Below are 22922 nucleotides of genomic sequence, written 5' to 3' on the forward strand. Positions count from 1 at the left end.
CTTCCTCCTGAACTAAAAAGAATCCTGAAGTTTTCTGTACTTCAAGCCATTTCAGGGGAAGGAAGCCTTTCACTATCCTTTTCCTAATGCTGACTTAGCAGCCACAGCCCACAAGTTCTCCTTTGCTTTTTCTTTTTTCAAATCCGAGTGCTTCAAGCAAAGCGAGGCACGCTTACTTACATCTGCTGATGACCTTGCTAGTTTGTGGCCTGTTCTCAAGTACTCAGCTGTTTACGTGGTTCTTCAAGAGTCACTGAGCATTTCTGAAAACATGATCAATTTGCTTCCTTACATAGTGAAGAAGCACCACTTCAAAAATACAGTGTCTAGAGCATGAATACAGTTGTCTTTGTTAAAAGAAGCCCTGCCCGCATTGCTTGGTTGCTGGCACGCAGTCCTCTCTGCTGATAGCTGTAGCAATGCAGAATTTTGCCAATTCAGTACTGACTGTAACTGCTCCACTTACAGAAATCCAGGCCCCTCCATTTTCTATTATGCCCTTGTCCTGCATGAACTTAATACAGGCAATGGAAACGAAGACAAGGAATGAGCTTTTGTTTTAACACCTCAGACGAGGGCTTGAGCAGTTGTGATTTCAGCTCCTACTTTGGCTACTGACTTCTTATATAATCCTATGCAAGTTTTTCTACTTCCTTGTATTTCCCTTTTTTCAAGCTATAAAGGCAGTTTCCTATCTGTGGCCTGCCAGAATAACTTGGTAATATCAAAAGCTGCAGAGTGGTTTCAAGTGACGAGAGGTAAGGAGGCATCCTACAACCTCTAATACCTCAAATAGAAATACCTCCTGTAAGTCCGCAGAACTATGACTTCTGGTACAACTCCACTACAGTTGAAATAGGACTGTAACCCACTTTAGACTTTTAGACTTTAGACTTTTCAGAAATATAAAGTGTTAACTGGCATCTTTCATTTGTTTTTCAACTAATTCAGCTCTTTTTTCCGTTCCAGGGGGATTAACCCTGGAATCTTTGAGCCATTGCATCACTAGCAGTTTTCTGCTGCCTCAGCTTCATTCCTATAGATGTCTGTGGTCAATATGTGAAAGAGCCCTACTCTAGCATCTTTTAGCACAAAAAAATCCATCCAAGCTGTACTGACTTACTTTGACTTTACTGTAGGTGAGGAAAAGGTATAGCGTAACTATAGATTCCCTTTCTAGGGCACTGAGATTCTATTCTAGCTATTCATCTTCAACTTGCAGCACCAAATCCTACCTTGCTGTAGAAAAAGCATTACTTGCATTTATAAGAATGAGACCTCTAGGAATTAAGTTCCCCTTGTATTACGCTCCATGTTCTCCTGTAACTTCCTTCTTTGGCCCAAATCCTAGTTTTTCTGTTGTCCTTGTCACAATTAAAGGAAAAAAAAACTCAGGGCAAAGACAGATGTAAAACTGATGTGGCTTCTGGATTCAGGCATTATACAAAACTGATACAGTTTATTGCATTAACTGAGTAACTTCCAGACTACTCCAAGGAAAAAAAGGACAAAACAGCAAACACTGAGTCCTCACAGAAGGCAAGAGGCCAAAAATATAAGAAGGATAATTCAAAAAAGTTTTCTGCCAGTCAGTTTTCAATAGCTTTCTTCTGAACACCAGGCAAGATGTCATTTGAGTAACTCCACTGAATTCAGTCAAGCCAGAACAGGCAATGTTTAAGCCTCCGACTTTCTGCTCCTGTTGTCAACCCTAGCAATTGCACCCTTTAAAATACTAACAGTACGCTATCTTACTGTGATTTGAAAGAACACATTAACCAAATACTTTCTGGTTTAGAGTCCTTCATTCTGGAACCGCATGCTGTTAAGTTCAGCCTTTACATAGAAGCTGAGGAGGTGCTACTTTAGTAATACTGCAATGTCAAATTCCAGGCTGCCCAGCATTGGGAAGCTAGGGCTCATCTACACGGACATTTACCCGTGGAGTTACACAATATAATTATATTAATACTAAAAGAAGTCAGTATAAATACATATCCAGCAAGCTATTTAGGAGTAAAGACACATTATCGTTCCTCTTCCAGGAAATCTCTTCCTAGAGAGGCTCAAGGTTAGTTACCCAAACCCACAGCTGGTCACCTAAAGCTGTTATCTCAGTCAATCTGAATGAACGCAAAATCTGAACCCTAAATAACAGAAAATGAACGTGTTCTTATCCACAAGGTACCAGGATGTACGTGTGGTTCAGCTTTCAAGTTTTCCTTACACTCGACCCCCATCAGGAGTTACAGCCAGAAAGCTTTATAAAAATGGATGCACTATCACCCCATTTCATCCGTATCATTTCCCTATTGGATTATCCCCCTCCTTTCTCTCTGGGAGGAACCCTTCCCTCCTCCTGCTCAGGCTAAGCCTTTCAAATCAGACACAAAAAAGCCCAGATTAGTAAATTCTGTGGCAAGCTGGCTGGGTGCCAAGGAGAACGCAGCGTAAAGCAGCCTTGCCTGCCCTCTTGCAGTAGGCATAATAAATTACTTCTGTAAATAACCTTCAATGGAACACATGTGGCATGGACAGCACGCGCAGCCCTGGTTGAGTCCATTCAGCAGCCGGGGAATGAATTCCTCCTGATAGAGCTGCACCATGAAACAAAATTAATCCCGACTGAGGAGAGAGAGAGATAAGAACAACACGCCAGATGAATTGGGCAGACAGGAGCAGAAAGGTGAGATAAACTGGCTTATTCGATTCCAGCACAGGAGATGAGCGGTAGCAAGGCTGGGAGCAAGGGGAAGAAGGACGGAATACATCTTTGGAGATAACGTGCTGTAGTATGCCCATGCTGGAATGACAAGGGCAGCCAGGATTCCCCATGGAACATGAGGCAGTCTCTAGCGTGACATCAAAAGCAGCCTCGTTACGTACACTGCTGCACCAAATGCCGTGCCTGAAACAAGCTCTTCAATTAGGTTAAGGGCACCAGCTCTGTTTTCCCCCTTTATTTTATCTTAAGAAGGGAAAATTACTTCATTGTTTTGTTTGTAACACACAGGAGTGACGTGACATTTGATTTCCTATCCTTTTAAGCAGGAATACCACCCTGGGACACTTCTTTGCACTAAGTTTCATCCAGAAAGCATAATAAAGTAGCAACTAAAACAGGTGCAGATGCTGTATTCAGGAAATAAAACCACTTAATTTGCTTATATCTCCATTCAGGTATTGACTCAGAATTCCCCCTTAAGACACAGAGGTCTCAGTTCTAGTAATGCTATTCCAAGCATTTTGTTAAAATGAGTTGGAAAACTAGGCTCAGCTCAGCTTTATTCTCCAAACTGTTGGTTATTTGAAGACTCAAGTATGTGTTTCACTCTCTTACTAATAAGTTTTTGGTCTGAGAAGTAATAGCTCTCCTCTATTAAACTAAGGGACAAAGAAATAAGGATGTAAATCCTACCAGGTCCCTAAATCCTACTGGGTCTCAGGCTGAAAAGGTTCAGGCAGGAAGGAACAATAAATACCTTTTCAGGTCACATTTTGCATTGCTCATTTCTGAAGTGCTTACACATGTTCCCAACTAGCTCCACAGCTACCTCAGGACAAAGCCAGTCACATCATCCCTTCCAGTCTTATTTCTATTTTAGTATGCAGAGCTGCATTAAAACACAGATTTGGGCTTAAAACTGCATTTGTAATACAGTAGTCAAAAAATATTTGAGGGATAGAAAACAATCTAGCTGTTACCATAGAGCACTGCTCAGAGAAAATCCAAATGTCACTGGCTGAAGCATTAAGAGAACCATGCAGAAATGTATAGCATTTATCATCAGGGCACCAGGGGCTTAGGGATTCCCTACTGATTTTTTAAATTAAAGTCAGGCAACTCTATGAAAATCATTCATGCACCTGGTATCTTGGCATCCTACAGAACAAAAAGGTGCTATTTATGATAAAACAGATATTTACTCTATAAACAAGTTCCTTCCTGGCAAGGGACTGAAACTTTCAGACAAGTTGATTGTGTTTATTCACTGCTCCTACGCTCAGGGAGCGGTGACTGCCCCATTAAAAGACAACATTTGTGTGAGCTCACTTTCTGCGGTAGGACCACAATTCTTCCTAGCAAATGCACACAATGCAATAGTCAAAAAACATATGGGCTTACTCCTTTGATCAAACAGTCTGATGTCATCTTGTTAAACAAGAGCCTGTAGTAAGATCTTTGGAAGAACTAGTCTTCCAGCGTCTTAGCAATCATTAAGGTGATCATTGCAGGCATATTGATCCTAGCTCACCTGTTTAGTAAGAATAAACATTTTCAAACCTGGTAAACACAAAAGGAAAGTGAGAGCACGAGCAAGCCTGCCCCTTCCTGCTTTGCTCTGAGCAGATTAGCTCACTGCTCTGGTTTTGTGCTCTAAAACAGATTCCCCATAACAGTTACAGTGGCATTTAATTCCAGCAACAGAGCATTCGCAGCTAACCTGCCCATGATCTTGTGGCCACGCCATTCTGTCAAGGCAACCCCCTCTTCCTAACATGGAGGAAGGCAGCATACTAACAGCATCTCTACGTACCAGCTCAGACTGCAACTGCTTCTCAACACATCCTCTTCCCAAGAGGATTCATCAGTTTACAGGATGTGCAGCTAGGACTCTTGGACTGTAATATTAGGTTTGTAATTGGTTTATTAGGCCTTACACACAAGTTATAATTAAAGCATTTTCACACCTTTTCCTTCCACTGATAACCTGCACTTCTGAAAGAACACTGAGTCGGAGCTTTTCCATACATGACTTTAGTCTCAGTAAAGAAAAAGTGAAGCAACTTCACTGAAGATGCTACAAAAGTCATTGGCAGTCAGCAACCAAATCAAGTCCATGTCATTGGCTTTTGTTCTAGGTGGAAGAGACCAAATGCTTTTACTACCACTTACTTTGCCTTCCTGCCTCCAGGGAAGTTGGAAGGCTGCGAAGATGTCTGTAGCAGGCTTTAAAATACAAGTCTAGTATAGACACTAATACAGCATCCTTGCAGTTGGTCAGTCCTTTGAGATTCTTGGATTAGAATGCACTAAAGGAAGTAAAACCTCAATCAGAAAGCCAAAGTAGCAGCTTACAAAGACAAAAGGAGTTCCAAAGAACAGAACAGTGAACACCATCCGATTGTTTAATTTCCATTTGATTACTTATTAAACATCTGCAGACAAGTACGTTATTAGGAGATGGGATTAATCCCCAGTTTGGCTTATATTAGCTTCAGAAAATTAAGATTCATGGAGTATTCAGATTCACATGGCTGATACTAGTTTTAAAATCCAGAATTTGTTATTTCCTGTGTTCTGGTGGTGCCCAGGGATAACAATTCAATCAGAACTTCATTGCACATGCCATTACACAGCACGAAATACAGTTCCTGTCCCTGGGGACTTCCCTGCCTAGTTACACAGTTCAGATATGCTCCTGTTCAGGCTTTGAACTAGATGTGGTTTATCTGTCGGGTGTTACAGCTGATCACTTACACATCCAGATCAAGAGTCCTTTGTTAACACACCAGGGCACAATGCAGGACAAGCATCCAGTGCAATCAGTACCTCGGACTCTCCTGACAACGGTACCGTCTGCCAACACTCACACCTTCGTGCAGACTGCATTTTATTAACAGTTGGCAAGCCTCTGTAAACAGCACAACAGCTATGCTTTGAGTATTCTTACTCCATCTAACATGTCTCAAATGAATCCTTAAACACACAGGCTGACACCTATGCAGCGTATTAGCCACTGAATATTTATACCAGTAAACATTTTTAGCCTCAGCCTAACCGACTGCTAAAGCAAACACCTCGGGAATGATAGTAGCTTCCTACTTCTTACAGAAACACTGAAGCCTAGGAGGTCTTTCATGACAGACAGTACCCAGTTCAACTGGAAGGCAGGGGCTAGATGCAGAAACTGCCCTGGGGAACGCTTTTGTGGTCTGAGCCTTCAAGTGACATGCAAGTACATGCATAAGTGACTCCGTAACTTAGATGGGGGGCAAGGGCAAGCGTGTCCCATCCTCTGCCACCCAGTCAGCTAGCATGAAGGCTGTGTTACAGATTTAGTCTTTCCTTTCCTGCTGACTGTGGCCCCTGTGAGCTCTTATCTTCCCCAAACAAAGTGCTGCTCAAACAAAAAAAAGAGCCAGATTGCCCAACATGAACAGCACAAATTTAAATGCAGGTGCATCACAAACAGAAGTACCCATCACCCTGCTGTTCTAACAGTGTTTTTCCTCTACCTCTAGCTTTCAGCCTTCCTTCATGCTCACCACGTGAACTCAGACACCAGTCCTACAGACTCGATCACACGGTAAGTCTCATTCTTAAATAGCCATGTTCTCTCTGGCAAGGTTAGCACTTTCCAACTCGTGAAATTTAAGCAAGGGGATGTGTTATTTGTCAGTCTCTGCAGCACAGCCACAAGTCTAGCTTTGACCCATAGTGAAAGACAGCAAGTCCACAAGCAGTTGGTAGAATATTTCTTAAGAATGTAACTAGTACTGGTCACACAACGGATACATATAGAAATAGAGATCTATTGTAATGACATCCATTCCATCATACTGACAATGTTACTGTACACAGTGATTCATTATTCACAAATACAATTGAGAAATAAAGATAGGCAATAGTGTGTCATCATAGTATACATGCTAGCAGAAACAAAAGAGAAAGCTTTCCACTGCCTTGTACCTTGAGTTCCTATTTATAGTCGTGCAGAGGGAGGTTAGCACTATTGTGCTGGCTTACAGCCCTTACAGTTGGTTTACATAATTCTGGCTCTCAAGCAGCACCTCCAACACCTAGCCACTTCTCCCCAGCACTGCACAGCTCTCCAACCCCATAGCCAGGAAGGGCCTAGAAGAGTCAGAGGAGATAATAACTAGACAGTAACTTCTAGAATTCACACCTTCTCCTAATCCCCATCAGCCTTGAGTTCTGCTCCTCCGCACAGTATTACGGCTGACACCAGGATATGCCCCCAGCAAATGAGAGGCGCCGTCTGAGAAGCCTTTATTAAGGTTTTCTGCAGAGACTGAGGTACTGTGGTCTTCAAACACTAAAGGGTATCAGCTAGGTTAATTCACTGTAGGAAAAGAATAAGTGTAGAATTAGGGTATAACATGTTCACACAGCATCCTGCTCCAGAAAAGATTCTCACTGTGAGAGCCATGGTACCACATGGTCTCTGCCACTTCCACAACTGACCGGGCTGTGTGGTGTTTCTGGAGCTCTTTGGCATCTTTTTCCCATGCTATGCTCTCACTTTGTTCTAAATAAGAAACGGGGTGTTTTCAGAGAGTTTACACAAAGTAAAGTCACACAAAAAAGCTACATTTACTGCAAAAGGCAATATTTAAAAAAAAATAGGACCTCACATCACAGACTTGGCCAAAGAGACAAAGCCTTTCAGGAGACTGCCCGTTCCAAGAGAATCCCCCTCGATAGATGACTGCATGGCTGTTTAAAACCTTCCATACAGTAAGCTTAGAGTCAAATCCACATCCTCACGAACAAACATAACGTGTTTTGTTTCACTGACATTGGGGACTAAGTGCGCCTCAGAAAGCCAGCAGATAACTGGGCTTCCACCTCAGCCACACAGTTAGTCTCCTCACAGGAGGCAGCAGAACTGCCTAGCCACTGACCCAGCTGTACAGAGGTGATGGTCTCCACCACTGTCACCTCCTTGAGTGAAACCATTCTTGGAGCACAGATCTTCTCTTCCCTACAGAAGAAAGCCTCCATTACTGAAATGCATTGTCGTATTTATGTGCTCTTGGTGGTCTCTGGGAGGTCCCATGTGCCTGAGGACCAGGAACATCAGTTAGAAGGGAGTTTCCTTGCTCACGACCCATTTGTTGAGCCAAACATGGGCTGAGGGGGCTCAGACAACCAGACGGGGGCCAGGCCCTGAACAGTGTTCCTTCACATCCCTAGTATTTCACCCCCAGCGCCTGGATTCAGACCTCAGCCTGCAGCACCTTTGCGTACACCACTGCTACAGCAAAAAGGAAAGACAGTAATTTACAATAACATTTGCTTAGAAGCAGCTCTCCCCCTTGCCCTCTTCCAGAGCACACTAAGTTGTTTCTCGGGCTTATCTCTGACTGCACAGACCAGTTCCCAGGAGTCACTGCAGTTACTGCCTTCTTTATTCACCCTTTCCACAACTCCCTCCTTTGTATTTCACTCAGCCTCTCCTGCACATGACTCCCTGCAGGTCTCTGAAAGCAGCAGTTTAATATAAATTTTTTTTTTTTTTTTTTTTTTTTTCTATGGTTAATTTGATTTGAATCCCTTGGGCTGGTTTTTCTGTTTCACACTCCACTAGCTTCAGGGTGCATCAACATTTGGAAGAGAGCTCTGTGTATTATGCCAAGTCACGGCTGCACCAGAGCCTCTGCACACCAGTTAGACTTGTGGAGAGCTTCAGAGCTTCACAGCTGTGCTGCCTCCACAGGGCAGCAGATACCTGAGGAGGTGAGGAATATTCTTATGCTTCAGGTGGTCCACTTTCATCTGGTGGCCTGTGAGCCTGCAGAGAGAAGTGACACAGCCTAGAGACTACCCCACAGATTTCTGCTGCTACATCTCTAAAGAAATTCCAAGGAAGTCCACATACCTTAGGTCAACAGCAGCACCAGGTGCACCATGTATTTTTTAGTTGACCTGAAACAAGGGTAGAGAGATGTTGCTGCATTCTTCTGATGCATCTGTGTACCAAGCTCAAAACCAAGGGTGAATGGTGAACGCATTCAGCCAGCTCACTGGCTGTGCTACAAAGCATGATGCAAGGATTTCTCATTCAGAGCTGCACTCCAGCCATAACTCAGTTTACATATTACGTATACTGAAGTCCTCACGTACAGTGAGGGGAGGCAGATGCTGAGCAAACAATTTCTCTCCATTTGAAGATTATACAACCCTGCACCCTATTTGTATAGAAACAACAGAAAAGGCAATTCCTCAGGAAGAAGCACAAGGCCCAAATGCACTCAGGAATTGCCATTCTGCCAGTTTTCCTTGGCCTGTGCTTTCTTCCTACCCAGAAATCTAAGCTCTCTCTCTCAGTCATTGCCTGGGACAAGTACCTTTAGAATACAGGATTTCAAGTATCACCTGAAGCCCCCATCTGTAAGATTTCAGCTTCCCCCAGTCCTTGCAGACGCCACAAATAGTTCCCAGCTCTTGCTAGAAATGCACACCTAGAAGGTATGCTGAAGTGTGAGCACAGCTCATCACCTTCATCAGCCTAACTGGAAAAAACTCTGCACTATACAGTCAGATGCTATGCTGTAGTACTACAGGCTTCCTTTCCACCTGTTAGAGACCAAGGTTAATCCTTTGTTTCCAAGTGCCATGGAGGGCTGTGACCTGGGGAATCCTGGCACACAACCTGGTGCTGTCCCTGCAGGGGAAGCCCACTGTGGGAGCGGATTGGATCCACGTGCTTCTCTCCCTCCTTGTGATCAGGGACTAGATAGATAATCCCTTCATGGGCTGCTGCTCTACAATTGCAGTGCAGCAGCCAATCCAATCCAAGAGCCAGAACCAGGCCCAGGGGGATAATTCCCCTCCTACTTCCCTCCAACATGGTGAAATCTACTTGTTCCTATGGAAACAAATCAGTTTCATGTCCACACAGTTCCTGACTCCCTCACTGCTGTGCATCAGCCCCAAGCTGCTGAGGCTGACAGATTTAAAGCAAGTGTCTGCAGCTATAGGTCAGGAGTTGGCAGGAGGAACAAGAGGTATTCCTGGCGCACAAAACCCACCATCTCACCCGAGATGCCATTTGCTTCAGTTCATCTCTGCCGTGCGAGAATTAATCAGGAACATCCTTCCCCTCCTCCATTTCGAGGGCTGACTTATCTGCCAGATCCCTCCCTGCTATCATCCTGCAGATGGGTTAGCCCAGAACATGTGAGGACATAAAACACAGATGGGAGAGGAAAACAGGGCACTTCAACACCTCGAGTGCACTTGCGAGCCAATTTCCTCTTTGTATTTCTGCAGGTAGCAACCGTAAAGGGATTTTGTTGTTGGGAGTTCTGCGTTATACCGAGGAAGATTATTCAGAGAGTGGTACAGCCTACAGTGCAAAGCCTGGTCTCAAAAAGTCACTGCCCATTATAGCAAATGCCGCATTGACTCCAGGCTGCAGCACTGGGGAAGGGAAGAGCCTTGAGAGACTGGAGAACTGCAGCAGTGCTGCGTGCAGCTTCCTCTGGGATCTTCTGGGTAACAGCATGAAGTCCTGGATCTTGCTTGCCACCTCGGGATATCTGAGGTAAAGAACAACACAGCTCTGATTCTACGTGACAATACCGGGAACTCGAGGGAAAAAGCAGCCCAGTACATCCTAAGTGGATGTGGCAGCAAGGATTACACATTCATGGAAAATGCAGCTTCGATTTCAAGGGTAACAATCCCAGGAGGAAGAAAACAAGGCTGATTTCACCTCCAGGGCTCTGAATTTTCAGTTCATTCATGAACAAACTAACAAACCCACCTAACACCAGATCTGGGCAGCAATACCAGGATTCAGGGGAGTAGCAGCCACAGCACTTGCGGGGTCCAGAGGCCTCCACAGCCACAGCTACAGAAAATACAGTATAAACAGGATACGTTCTCAACCCCAGAAGCTGTAGAACAGACCTTTGTCTGCCTTGCTGATTTTTCACCACCATTGTACAGAAGCAAGTTTGCCTTTTGCTCCCACTGAAGCATATATACACTGGCAAAAGAGAGGCAGTACCAGGCATCATCAACACCCTAGCAAGTCAAATTATCCCAGTCCCAATAGCAGTAGGATAGAAATTCACTTTTTACCTCTGTGGCTATAAACCCATGACCCAGCATCTTTGCTGGTATCCTTGAGCTGCACTGATCTGTCATAGTTCTGCGGTAACACCGCTCTGCTTTGGCACAAACAAATCTACTGACAAATCCTGGCTATGCCATAACACAACAGTTGCAGCCCTGAAAAACATGACCCACACAGCACCTGCAACTTGAGCAGGGAGGAAACAAAAGGACAAGCTGTACAATAAAACTCTGGGTCAGGAATGACTAACTGATGGGAAAGCACAGCCACAATAACACACTAGGATTAATGCACGCTAAGACTGACAAGCAACACGCTGACCCTGCTATTTCCCCACCACCAGTGGGGAAATACCATCTGTCCTACCTCTCCGGAGTCAGGCTGCAGCTGAGTCTAGACTAAAAGCTGCCCTGCAGCAAAGGCTGTCTTGTGCTGGGGGACACCAACAGAACACGCAGAAGTAACCAATATTCCAGCTGTTCATCACATGGAGGCTCCAGATATCAAGGGGCTTATCCCCTCTTTGCTCTCCTCTCCTGAGAGGGAAACCCAGTGCAGTGGCAGACTCAAAGACACCAAACACTCATGGTGTCACCATAGGTTTCTTGTTAAGGCTACCACGTCTGGAGTCCTGGTATTTGCTGCAAGGAGAACAGAGATGCTCAAAGCACTGCAGTATGACATGCCCTCTTCCCCCAGGCAGCAGCATGTGCCAGGGAAGAAGACAGTCTCCAAGAGGCAGAATGTCACAGAGGGCACAGGGAACTGAAAGGGTTCACTGGAAAAAAAGCAGAATTGTTTTGGTGAGCCCACTGGTAACCCAAACGGAAGCTGTATGAGGAAAAAGGGTGGTATCTCAAGCTGTGATGTGCATTCAGTGGCCAAACTCAAGTGGTTGGTTTATGCAATTAAATGCACGTACCCTGGGAATTTATCTTGCATCAGAAGTAAGAGGCAGAGCACACTGTGGGCAGCGAGGCAGGCCCGCTCCCTACTCACAGGCCAGGCAGGCAGGAGTTCTGCAGGGTAACTGCGTCATTCAGCACCCAGGCCAAGCTGCCCGAGATGCAGGGCTGTCCTGCAGAGGGGATTTAAGATGCCAATTTACATCTCTGCTCTGTCTGGGGAAGCATGCAGGAACAGTGCCAAGCTCCTTGCTATGCGCTGCACCTCTGCAGTTTCAGATATAATTAGGATCACCCTGACGAGAAACGTGGTGCAGAGGCACTGCTTCTTAAGCCCTTGAAGAAAAACAAGCATACAGATCGCTAGCACCTCTAGCGCAGAGGCATTAAACTCTACTCTAATTACCACTGAAGACATCTCCATTTCCAGGCTACACCAAACTGAAAGATGGATCAACAGCCCCAGAAGAGAGAAGCCATCCCCTTTCTGGCTGGTTTCACCAGGAGGATGCATTCACCAGAGCCTTTCTGACCAGCCGGTGGCGCAGCGCTCCTCACAGCCCAGGCAACTTCTTTCCTCTGGTCAACTTTAGGCAGTGACCATAGGAGGTGACAAAGAGAGACGGGTTTATAATACAGATCAATATCCACAGGGTTTCTAAAGAAGCCCATAGCTTCATGAAAAACATTTAGGGCTTAAATTCAAGAAGCAGAAGGTCAAAATTGGTGTTGCATGTTAACAGGTACTCTGAATCTAGAGTGAAAGTGTGGTGTGATGACCAGGACAAACAGACCAGAGTCCTCTGGTCTTCCATTCCTTTCTCCATTTTCCACAGATGAAGTGTTTACCTAAACCCCTTCCCCGATATCTTCCCCCCACCCCTTCAAACCAACACATTTATTACTAACACCATTTGTTTTTGCCTGTCCAGTTCAAGGTCAAAGGTGTTCAAACAGAAGATGGCAAAATACCATAGCAATGCAGGTCTTCACTTGGTCTTTTGCTCTAAGCATTCTTTAAGTATCATTCTTTCAGTTTCCTGAATGAGTTTTTATAGACAAATAACCTCTTTCTCTACAAAGAGTCTGGAGCGCCAGGTATTTTACAGCCCTGGCATAACAAATACATCATGTATGAACAGGCACGCACAGAGCAGTCCCCAGGAACCTGAACATCAAACCAAAGCAGCAGAGCCCCAACAGAAGAAATATGTTGCAGGGGTCCCTTCCAAGAGCTGTGCTGGTGCAAAGAGGTGCCCCAAGTGCCAGCACTGGAGCTGCAGCATCGGCTCTGTAGCGGGACACGTGCCGTGCACCGATCCCTGGAGGATGTTCTGCATTTTGGTGTGTACTGATCCCCCCCTTGCCTCCAGGTATAACCCTGCTGCAACAGATCTCCTCTCAAAGCCATCACCATGCTCAGGCAATTCCCAGCTATTCATAGAGAAGCTTCTATTAAAAGTAAAAGCACAATCAGCTTAAGAAATATCCAGAGATTACTCAAGAGATCACAGCAGCCAGAGAGAAAAACCTAACATGTGTATTAGAAACAGCGGGCCCCCGCCCCACTCAGAGGTGCATACATTCAGAGTAAGTCAAAGCAAGATAGTGGAGACAAAAATCAACATAAAATCTGTCCAAGTTTGAGATTTGCCTTCTACTGGCTTAATTCTGAACTAAAAGGTCACCAGGTGTATTCCCCTGCTGACAGAGAATCATTCCTGTGCCGGCAGGCAGGTGGCAAATGGACAGTTATTACCATTATAAGCCTCTGTGCATAGACGTTTGTAATTACCCAGATGAGGGAGAGCTCTCAGAGCTGAAATGGCCTGCTAATTTGTTCTCAGAGCCCTGAGCCAGATCCTTCAGAATTTACTCTGCTTTTACACATGTAGGAGTAACAGGAATGCAAAGAAGAGGAGCTGAGCAGAGACTTGTTCAAAGACTTTTGCCTTTAGGTACCTCTTCCTTGTGCTAAGAAATTCAGCGTAGTCTCCCCCAGCCCTGGATCTTCTGTCTCAAAAAAAAAAAAAAAAGTTTCTCCTAATGCTCTCCAGGGTAAGTTTGCTCTGCTGTAAAAATGCTTGCAGATGTTGAGAATCAACTACTCAGCATCTCTGTAGACTTCTGCCTTGTGATGCTTTCAGAAAGGGCTTAAATGCAGCTGAAAAACTGCTCTGAAATATGGCCACAGCTTATGCTCAGCCTTCATACAGCATTACAGCAACACTGCCTCTTGCTCTTCAGCCAAACCCTACTGCAGTGTCAGTTTAAAGTCTGCCATGGCCTTTCTCAGGCATCCCAGTGCCATGCTGGCCATTCTTACATCAAAAATGGTTTCATATACAAGAAGTGAGTCCTAGCATGGTAAGACAGGATCCCCACAATTCTCCTGTTTGGTATGGAAGCATTAACTCTTCACCCTTCAACACAGCTGCAAAAACACAACCTAGAGCCATAAGAAACAGGAAAAGGAGTGTTAAAGGGGACTGTTGAGGCAATAAATTATTAAAATAGTATTTTCACCCCCAGAGACTTGAGTTCAATTCCTGTTTCAGTCACAAGTAAGGAACTGGGTTTATTCCAAACCTTATTTTGTATAATTTTTTGTTCATTACGGCCACAGTACAAGTATTTTAACAGAGATTATAGTATGGGGACATAAGCCCTGATTTTTAGAAAGGGAAGGCCAACATTTTACAATGCAGGCCTTACAGAAGCTTTGGAATTCTTTATGCTTCTCCTGGAGCACTTAGGGAAGCAGTAATCTTTAAAGAAAGATACCCTGAAGCATCCCTGTTAGAAACGGATGTTTTCAATACAAAAATCTGCACTGCTCTTCTGTTAGCCTAACTGCTGTGTCCAGGCCTCTGAGGAAAACCACACAAGTCACAAGATTTGCAGAAAAGTGGCAGAAGTTGGCAAGTTTGCTTGCAGTCAGCAAGACAGTTGGAGAAGCTTGCATAACGCCTGCTTCCAACAGGCCTCCCAAAGCGTGTTGTGCTGAACTGCAAGAAGGGACCAAGCAGGCTCTGAAACACCACCTCGCTTCTATTTGGTCCTGGCTGCTTCTACCAGGGCTGAGAGAGCATCGAACACTGCAGAGATCTGAGACGCTGTGAGGTTTCAGGCTCAGGGCTCCTTCTTCCTGTATCGTGTCCCGAAGGGAAGAAAAGCAGTTATCTGTTATAGTCAACACCAGCCCGGGAGCTATGACAAGCCTGAAGGTCATGCAGAAAACAACCATCGGCAACTTAATCGTTGCTTTTATCCATCTATACAAGAGCCTAAGGAAATTACTGCGCTGCTTTAGATTTTATTTTTGATAAAGCATTCACTAACAGGACTTTGACAACAAGGTTTGGACACAAGTACAAAGTATAAATGAGTCACCTGGCATAATTGCTTAATTATCTAACATGAAGTTGTGCTCTGGGCTGCCAGTCACGATGTTTCGATGCACGCTCTCACCCGCTCCTCGATAAACACCGAAGTGTTGTCTCAGCCCTCTCTTCACAGCCACCCCAGTATTTATAGCAGCTAGTCCTGAGTAAGACACCCAATTTTTATGACTAAACTCCATCAGGTCACACAAAGTAAGCATGATCCATGCTTTAGAAGGACCATAAATAAGTGTAAATAAAGACAAGCAGCATTTTGGAGCTTTTCAGAAAGAGGTTTGCTTGCAGACTAACCTGCTAGAGGCCTGAGCAGCCACCTGTGAGCTTAAACACACCAGACACAAAGCCCTGGGCTCATTCCTCTCCAAAGCCTGTGCTCAATACCCATCCCTGCCCTACTCAGACAGGTTGCTGGGTTCCATTCAGGTCAGTGGGCAGGAAATTACACAAAAGGAGCTAAGGTCCATGCTGCAGCAGGTGTGCAAACTGCAGCTCCAAGAAGTTCACAACCTACGCAGCTCTCTCCATACATCTCAGTCTACACTCAAAAATTCGAGTGCTACCACCCCATCTAGCGCAGCCTCTTGTTCCTCAGCGCTTTCCAAGAAATCCCCAGCTCCTCACACCCAGTGAGTGGTCTCTGCCAGCAGCATCAGTCCCAGTTTCCCAGACGGAAGCAACCTGTGATGTTCAATACCAGTTGGCAAGCAAGGCCACACGAGCAGCTCAGGCCCCTGGCACAGCACCGCTGTACGGACGGCAGATCTTCCAGAGGGCCCAGGCAGGAATCGCTGCATCACCCCCGCAGAGCTTCCATTTATTGTTAAGAAAAATAGCTCTTTATTTCTTGTGGTTGACCTTCTCTAGTGTCATTTCAAGCAACTATTAACGATAAGCATACATGACATGGCAGAGGCCGACAGCCTCACCTTTTTAAGAGAAAGGTGCAATAAGTGAACCACACGAGAACCTCGGCTCGGAGCTGAGAGCAGGACTCTGACCCCACGGCCACCCAGGCCTGCCTGTCAGGCAGCATGCCTTGAGCTTCCCCGCCCAGTCAGGAAGTGCAAAACCAGGTCTGAAATCGTGAAAAATTCAATGCAGTGAGAAATGAGCCCAACAGTGGGCTATTTCCCCACCATGCATGACAGGATTTTTTATTTTGGCAGATTTAGTTTTAGCTCTCCTCCCAGCCAGCAGTGCTCTGACTCATATGGTTACACATTTGAGAGTCCAAGAAGGAAAGTATTACACCCAATGTTTTTTTTTAGTGGCATATTAAGGAAAAAGGGTTGCTGTTCATACTGCCAGTAAGTTCCTTTTCACAGATGCTGCCACCTCTATATGCCCAATGCAAAACTGGTTTAGGCTGATCACCATGCGCTTCTAGGTGACTGCCTGCCACCCTACAGTCAGATTTCTAGTTTTGCCGCTCAGATGCGCTGCTGAAAACAAAAATCCGAGTATTGGCTCACACGGGTGGAGCACTCACGGGTTTGCATCTGTCTAACAAACTTGCTGCTCGATAACAAGTTTCATGCCTGCAGCTAGAAAACAACAAGAGCTACGTTTCCTTGATTAACTAAGTTATCTACTTCTGTTTCCCCTCAAAAAAGTTTTCTTAAAGGTGCTAAGAAATCCTCCCTCCAGAATTTTTACTCACACTTGGACTGCCAGGCTCAAACTTGAAGTACGAAGCCGGAACGTTCGGGAATTCACCCGATCAGGAAGGGGACCAGCTTCCTGCCTTAGAATAACATTTTCAGAGGCTGCCTCAGACATGAGGCGCCTCAGACAGACTCCCACACCTTCTATTTCAGCCTGGCGGAGTTCTGCCTGCTCACAGCATCTGGAGAAGGTGGGTGCAAGGACTTCACGTGGCATCCCCAGCTAGGTATTGAACTATGGCTTCTGAAAACAATCAGAAGTCTTTAAAAATAGAAGCTTGTCTTTATAGTATTTGTTTTTTTTTTTTTTTTTTAAAGAAAAAATCTGTGTGAAAAGTTCAAGCACGTCAAGTTTTGAAAAAGAGTAACAGTTTTAGCAAATAGGAATGCTTCTGGGAGCTGTTGCCTTCTTTCCCCCACTGGTTTTGCAGACCCTTAACAGCCCTGTGCCGCAGCATGCTGTTTATAGAGCAAGCACAAAAACACCTCTTACCTATTTCAAGGCACAGTAAGGACTAATTATGCTCAGGATGCCACAAGATTCCCAACATGAAGGTTATCACGGTAACAAGGAAAAGCCCACTCTAGCAGAGAAGGCATCCTCCCAGCCTGCTAGCTCCCAGGTGATGAACATCAGCTGCAGTAAGGCGACCTGTCACTTTCACACACCAGCAGGTCCACACGAGCCCCACCTCGCATGATACCAAGCATCACCTCCCAAGTCAGCAGCACAGCTGGTTTCCTTTCCCTGCGCAAATTCTGGCATGACCCAAGACGTGCCATAAGGAGCTCTTTTCCTAGCAAATCTAAGGCTTGTGGCAGTTACCAGTACCATGAGATCATCACTAAAGAGTTAAGCTGAAGAATACAGTCAGACAGCAAGATCTGCAGAGAACATCTAGCTGCTGCAGGAAGCAGCAAATACATCAGCCTTGATGTACTGAGCCAACCCCTCTAAGATTAACACAATAGTCAGAGGATAAACACAGGCAGACATGGCTGCACCTACTAACACTGAGACTCAAGTATTTTAATTTTCTTCCTACAGCCACTCATGTTATGTTTAAACTTAATTATACATGCCCTTCTAATTATCCTCCCCCCACAAGTGTTTGCTAGGAGCTATATAGATTTTTCTTAAGTTAAAATAATTTATCTTGTGGTTTATTGAAACACTACTCATTTCCTCCAGTGTTCCACAACTTTTTTTTTTTCCCTTCCTCAATTAATCCAGGATGAAGAGAGGTATTTTCTTCACTAAAGACCAAAGGCCTTCTACCATTTGAAGGATTATTATTTGGCCATGATACATGTCCCTAAACAGCAGGGTCCTACTCCTGGTTCTTGTATCATCTTCTATAACTCCAGAAAAATCATTTCCCAAGCAGTGTCTGGATCTTTAACTTGCAAATACATAACAGCATTTGGCCAGCTCATAGATGTATTTATAATTAGAGACCTGTAATTGTTGGGTGAGTCTCCCTACCAGCACTCTGGACATGTAAATGTATCTCAAAGCAAAACAGAAATGTGTTTTTTGTTTGTTTGTTTGTTAAGGGCCCGTTTTGTGGCTAGAAGAGATTAAGTCAGTGAGTGCATCTTCTTGTTTAAATTATCTGCTGCTAAAGTACTGCATTGATGCTCAGCACTACCTACTACAGTAGACATCCTTGATCTATATGCAACATAGCTATGAGTTTTAGATTTAATCCCTCAGTCCCCTTACACAGGTCTCAAGCTAACAAAGCAAGTACTGCAGAAGAAGACTGAGCACATTAAAAGATTGAGGATTATTGACAAAACTGGTTTCCTGCAGTACCTGGACTGACCAGGTATCTGCACCTCTGTAGGCATCCCCATAGGATCCTTCACTTCTGGGTAGTTGTTAAATACTGCTGTTGACCTCTGAATGTCTTTTGTTCAAGAAGCTTCCCACAGCAAAGCAAAGTACATGTTATCAAAGAATGCATGCCCTCACCATATCATTTGAGTGGAAGTATTCCTCTACATGGCTGAGGACGGTTGAAACATGAAGATACTAAGCTGTTCCTCAAAATTAAACCAGAAGCCAAACTAAAATCTGTGGCTTCATGATCTAGCTTTGTATTTTCAGTATGTGACACAGCGAAACAAAGACAGTTGTAGCACATTGCCTTGCCCTGTCTTGGTTTGTCAAAGCAGCCAGTGTAACACAAGTACCAACCTTTATCCTTAGGTATTTATCTTTACTACTGCCACAGACATTGTAATGCTGCATTTTCCTTGCTCTTTTACCATGTTAGTGCGTACTAATGGACATTTATTGCTGAAATCTGTTTGCTAGGAGAGATGGGGCTAGCTCAACATGACAGTTTTATGCCCATACCTGCCTTCAGTTTCCTTCTAGGCAATTCACAAACATCAGCTAATTCAGCATGTGCCATGGGAGCCTGGTGACACCCTGCTAAATGTATCTATTTGGTTTGGAGTATAAAAGTTCACAAGAGAGGAGGGTGCTTTTGAGGCTAGCACTCAACTCTGGGATCAAATAAACACCAATTCAGTTCCCGCAGCTTTGGCACGGCTTAGCTCCCTTGATCAGAAGCACGATGGTTTCACCTCCATTCAAGTCCTTCCACCTACTGTTCCCAGCTCTTAGTCATCCCCTTCTCAGCAGCCCCCTTAGGCCATCTGTTCTCCAGAAGTCAGAGGTGCCTTGTTTTCTCCATGAAGAGCAATGCAGCTGTCCTAACGGGGCTGAGCAGCACGCTGCCTTGGATCAGCCAACAAGAACACAAGGCACAGACATTTATGCAGCCATCTGAACACAGTCCAGTGCTTTCAGTTTTTCCCCATTTGTAAAGCACAGATAACAGTAATACTTCCACAAATCCAAAGATTTATGTAACAGTGGTTTGACATCTCAGGGTTTTAAAAAGGCTCCTAGTCATGATTTATTTTCACACAGCAAAATAAGAGTAGCATGAAAATGGATGATTTTACAAACAGCTTTGTGAGTTGTCTTATATTCCCCCCTTCTCAGTCCTTTTGTCTCAAGGCATACTAGCAAATATGACTAGTTCTTTTGTAATTAAACCAATTTTGCTGGTAGTAGTACCAGCTTTAAGACCACTTAATGTAAGACAGGTGGCAGCAGGGAGGTAGCAACACCGTAAGGGTGGACTAAATGACCCCCCTGAGGTCCCTTCCAAGCTGAATTAGCCCGTGAGCCTATAACCACAGCAGCAGGAAATGCCTAGAGCTGACCAGATTAACCTTCCTTCCAGTTCTGAGGCCCAGGATAAACCAGTCTACGAAGAGATGTGTCACCTGTCTGGTTTCAACACGGCTTCTCTTGTCTCTTCAGTGATTTTAACACCATAGCCGATATCCTAGTCACCATGCTGAGTCCTCGGCAGCAAAAGCACACATAGCTGCCTCATCGACATCTGGTCTTATAAATACAGGCTCTGCACTGTTGGATAATCTGTTAGCAGCAGAATAAATGACACTGAAAGAGTAATTAGCAGCAACTAGGAAGCCTTTGCGTTCAGGAGGAAAAAAATATTTGTTTGGTAAGATACACAAGTAAACGCTGATTGCAGTCAGCAATCCTCTGTGCTTCAAGGTTTGCAGCATGCGTGGGACTTGGTGCTACTGCAAGATGCCAGCAGCAGCCCCAGGCTGAGCCCTGCACAGCCAAAGGCTAGGTCGGACACAGGGGATAAGCATGCTGTCCTGCCACCTGAACATGGCTTGGTGACGATTTGGAACAAGTCCCATAGGTACGAGCAGGATGTCAGCCCTGGCAGGGCCTCCAGCCCCTCTGAAGTGCCCGCACCAAGCACATCAGTTGGTACAACTGCATCAGCGTTTGTTCTCACACAAATTTCCATCCACTCAAGCTCATCAGCACCCGCATTTGCTGTGCGGTGAGCAGCTGCCGCACCACCATCCTGGGATCCAGCTGGAGCAGTGATATACGCCGTGTCCATACCGCAGCCCTAACGGTATTTGGTCACAGTGGGGCTACACAGTTTGCCTTTTGCCTACTCAGCCAAGAAAATAGCCCCCACCACAATGACACGGAGGAGCCATGCTTATTCTAGATGCTATTTTATAGCTTCTTATCCTGGTTTTCAATACCTACACAAAAAGATGAGGCAATGCGCTACAGCAGGGCCCCAACATTATTTTAACAAGACTGGGTTCTGCAGCATACACGATTCATTCTGTGGAAAGAGGGCTCATGTTACTAGCCTCTAAACTAGCCGGCTCTCGAGGGTATCAAATGGAGAAAGACTTCTTCCCTTTGACACGTTTTCCATTTCCACTCCAGTTATTTCCTCTAACTGCTTTTCTACAGACAGCTTCACCCAGGCCTCTCAGCTCCTGCTCAGGGGACCCACCATTATTTCTTCTTCTAAAAACCACAGCACCATGCACACTGCTGCAGAGACAGCTGATGGTACACAGTGAGGTCACAAGCTCTCCCAGGAATCAACCAAAAAAAGGCAGAAAACAAGAAAACAATTGAACTCATTCGATCTCCAACAGGCAGATAGACTCCCCAGTTCTCAACTGGTACCAGCGGAGATGCATCAAGGACTAAGATATCCCCTTGTGTTTGCTCAGAGGGGAAGAAAGGGGCAGCATACCCCGATCCACTGACTATCCTTTGACAAACCCTGCGCTGGCCCAACAGCCATACATTACACCACTGCAGCACTGACTGCACAGATCCTCCAGAAGGGATTTACGAGGTTAGGCTGCCAGCACTTAGAAAGCATGCAAACAGCTGAGCCAACAGGTGAATGTTTTGCTTACGTGTTCCAGGGGACATTTTTACCCCTTCTAGGTAAGCTATGGCACTGCAAGTCTTTTGCTTTGGTCATGGGAATCATTATTTTTTTTCTGGGTCTATGGATAAAAAAAGCGGATCATGGCTGATGACCAGAGGCTCAGTAAAATGTGGTCGTGCAGTGTCCTTCCCTTGGGATGCCTGGGGGATATTGCATGGACTGTTGGAAGCTGGCTAGAAAGGATTCCAAGCCCTCTAGATGTATACCTGTATTTTTTAAGAAGTCTTACTCCAGAGGTGCTTTCTTTGAACCAGATACAATCCTGGACCTTCTCCCCAGAGCACGCGCTGTGCTCACTGCTCAAGGCAGTGGTCCAGAAATTGGGGTGCCCACAGCTAAACAAGCTATCCATACACACTGCAGACCCTGCCAGCAGCAGGAAAGCATTGCAGGCCGTTCTGTATTTCACAGATTACTTCAGAGGAAAAACAAGTGGGGGGCGAGGGAACGACATCCCCGAGATGTTGTCATAAATGCAGTTTTCTGCAAAAGAAAAACCCACGCAAGCACCTGACCAGGTATCTCAGCGCTCGCTGCTTTTCAGACGAGGCAACAGCAACCCACACGCCGCTCACAGCGTGAAAAAATACCTTGATAACCAGACCTGTGCGCCGCTGAACGCAATTAATTAATGAGGCCAGACACGAGCTGCGGAACAACCCCCTCCCCAGGTGCTGCGTGTCTACACGGAGCAGCAAACGGGCTGCGGATCGCTCGGGCTGCGGATGATGAACGCGAAGGTCACACGAAGGGAAGGCACCGCTACGTCGCCTGCCACAAAATGGTAGCGCCGGCAATCCGAGGGCAGGGGAAAGAGATACCCCTGGATCCCCCCGGCCTCCCTGACACGGCACCCGCCAGGGAGGGCAGCTGGGCTGGGGGTTCAACCGGAGCAGCCCCCGACCCCCAATTGCATCCACACGGGGGGGACCCCGAACCCCACTCGGAGGTGGGGGATGCTCCTGCCGGCTCAGGGGGGCCCCCACAGAGGAGATAACCCCCCCACACCACGGATAAGCCCCCCCACGCCTCGCACCGCAGTGCCCCGGCGCTCTGCAGCGCTGCTCACACGCAGCCCCCCCCAGCACTGCGCTGCCCGTGCGTTGCATCGCACCGCCCGTGCACCCCCAGGCGCTGCCCCCTGCAGCCCTCCTCAGCTTCTCTATCACCCCATATCCCCTCACAGCCTCTGCGACCCCCTGCAAGCCCCCCCAGCCTCTTTGCTTGCCCCCCTGCACCCCCTCTCCTCTTGACCCCCGCGGCTCTGCCCCCCCCC

General features: G+C 45.8%; 1 protein-coding gene across 24 annotated transcripts in view; it reads right to left on the reverse strand.

Moving 5' to 3' along the window:
* The window catches only part of DNM1 (dynamin 1), a 67940-nt gene that overhangs the window by 44519 nt on the left and 499 nt on the right, over positions 1 to 22922 (reverse strand). The window lies entirely within an intron of this gene.

This window comes from Oxyura jamaicensis, chromosome 17 (assembly GCF_011077185.1).
Source record: "Oxyura jamaicensis isolate SHBP4307 breed ruddy duck chromosome 17, BPBGC_Ojam_1.0, whole genome shotgun sequence".
Taxonomy (NCBI): Eukaryota; Metazoa; Chordata; class Aves; order Anseriformes; family Anatidae; genus Oxyura; species Oxyura jamaicensis.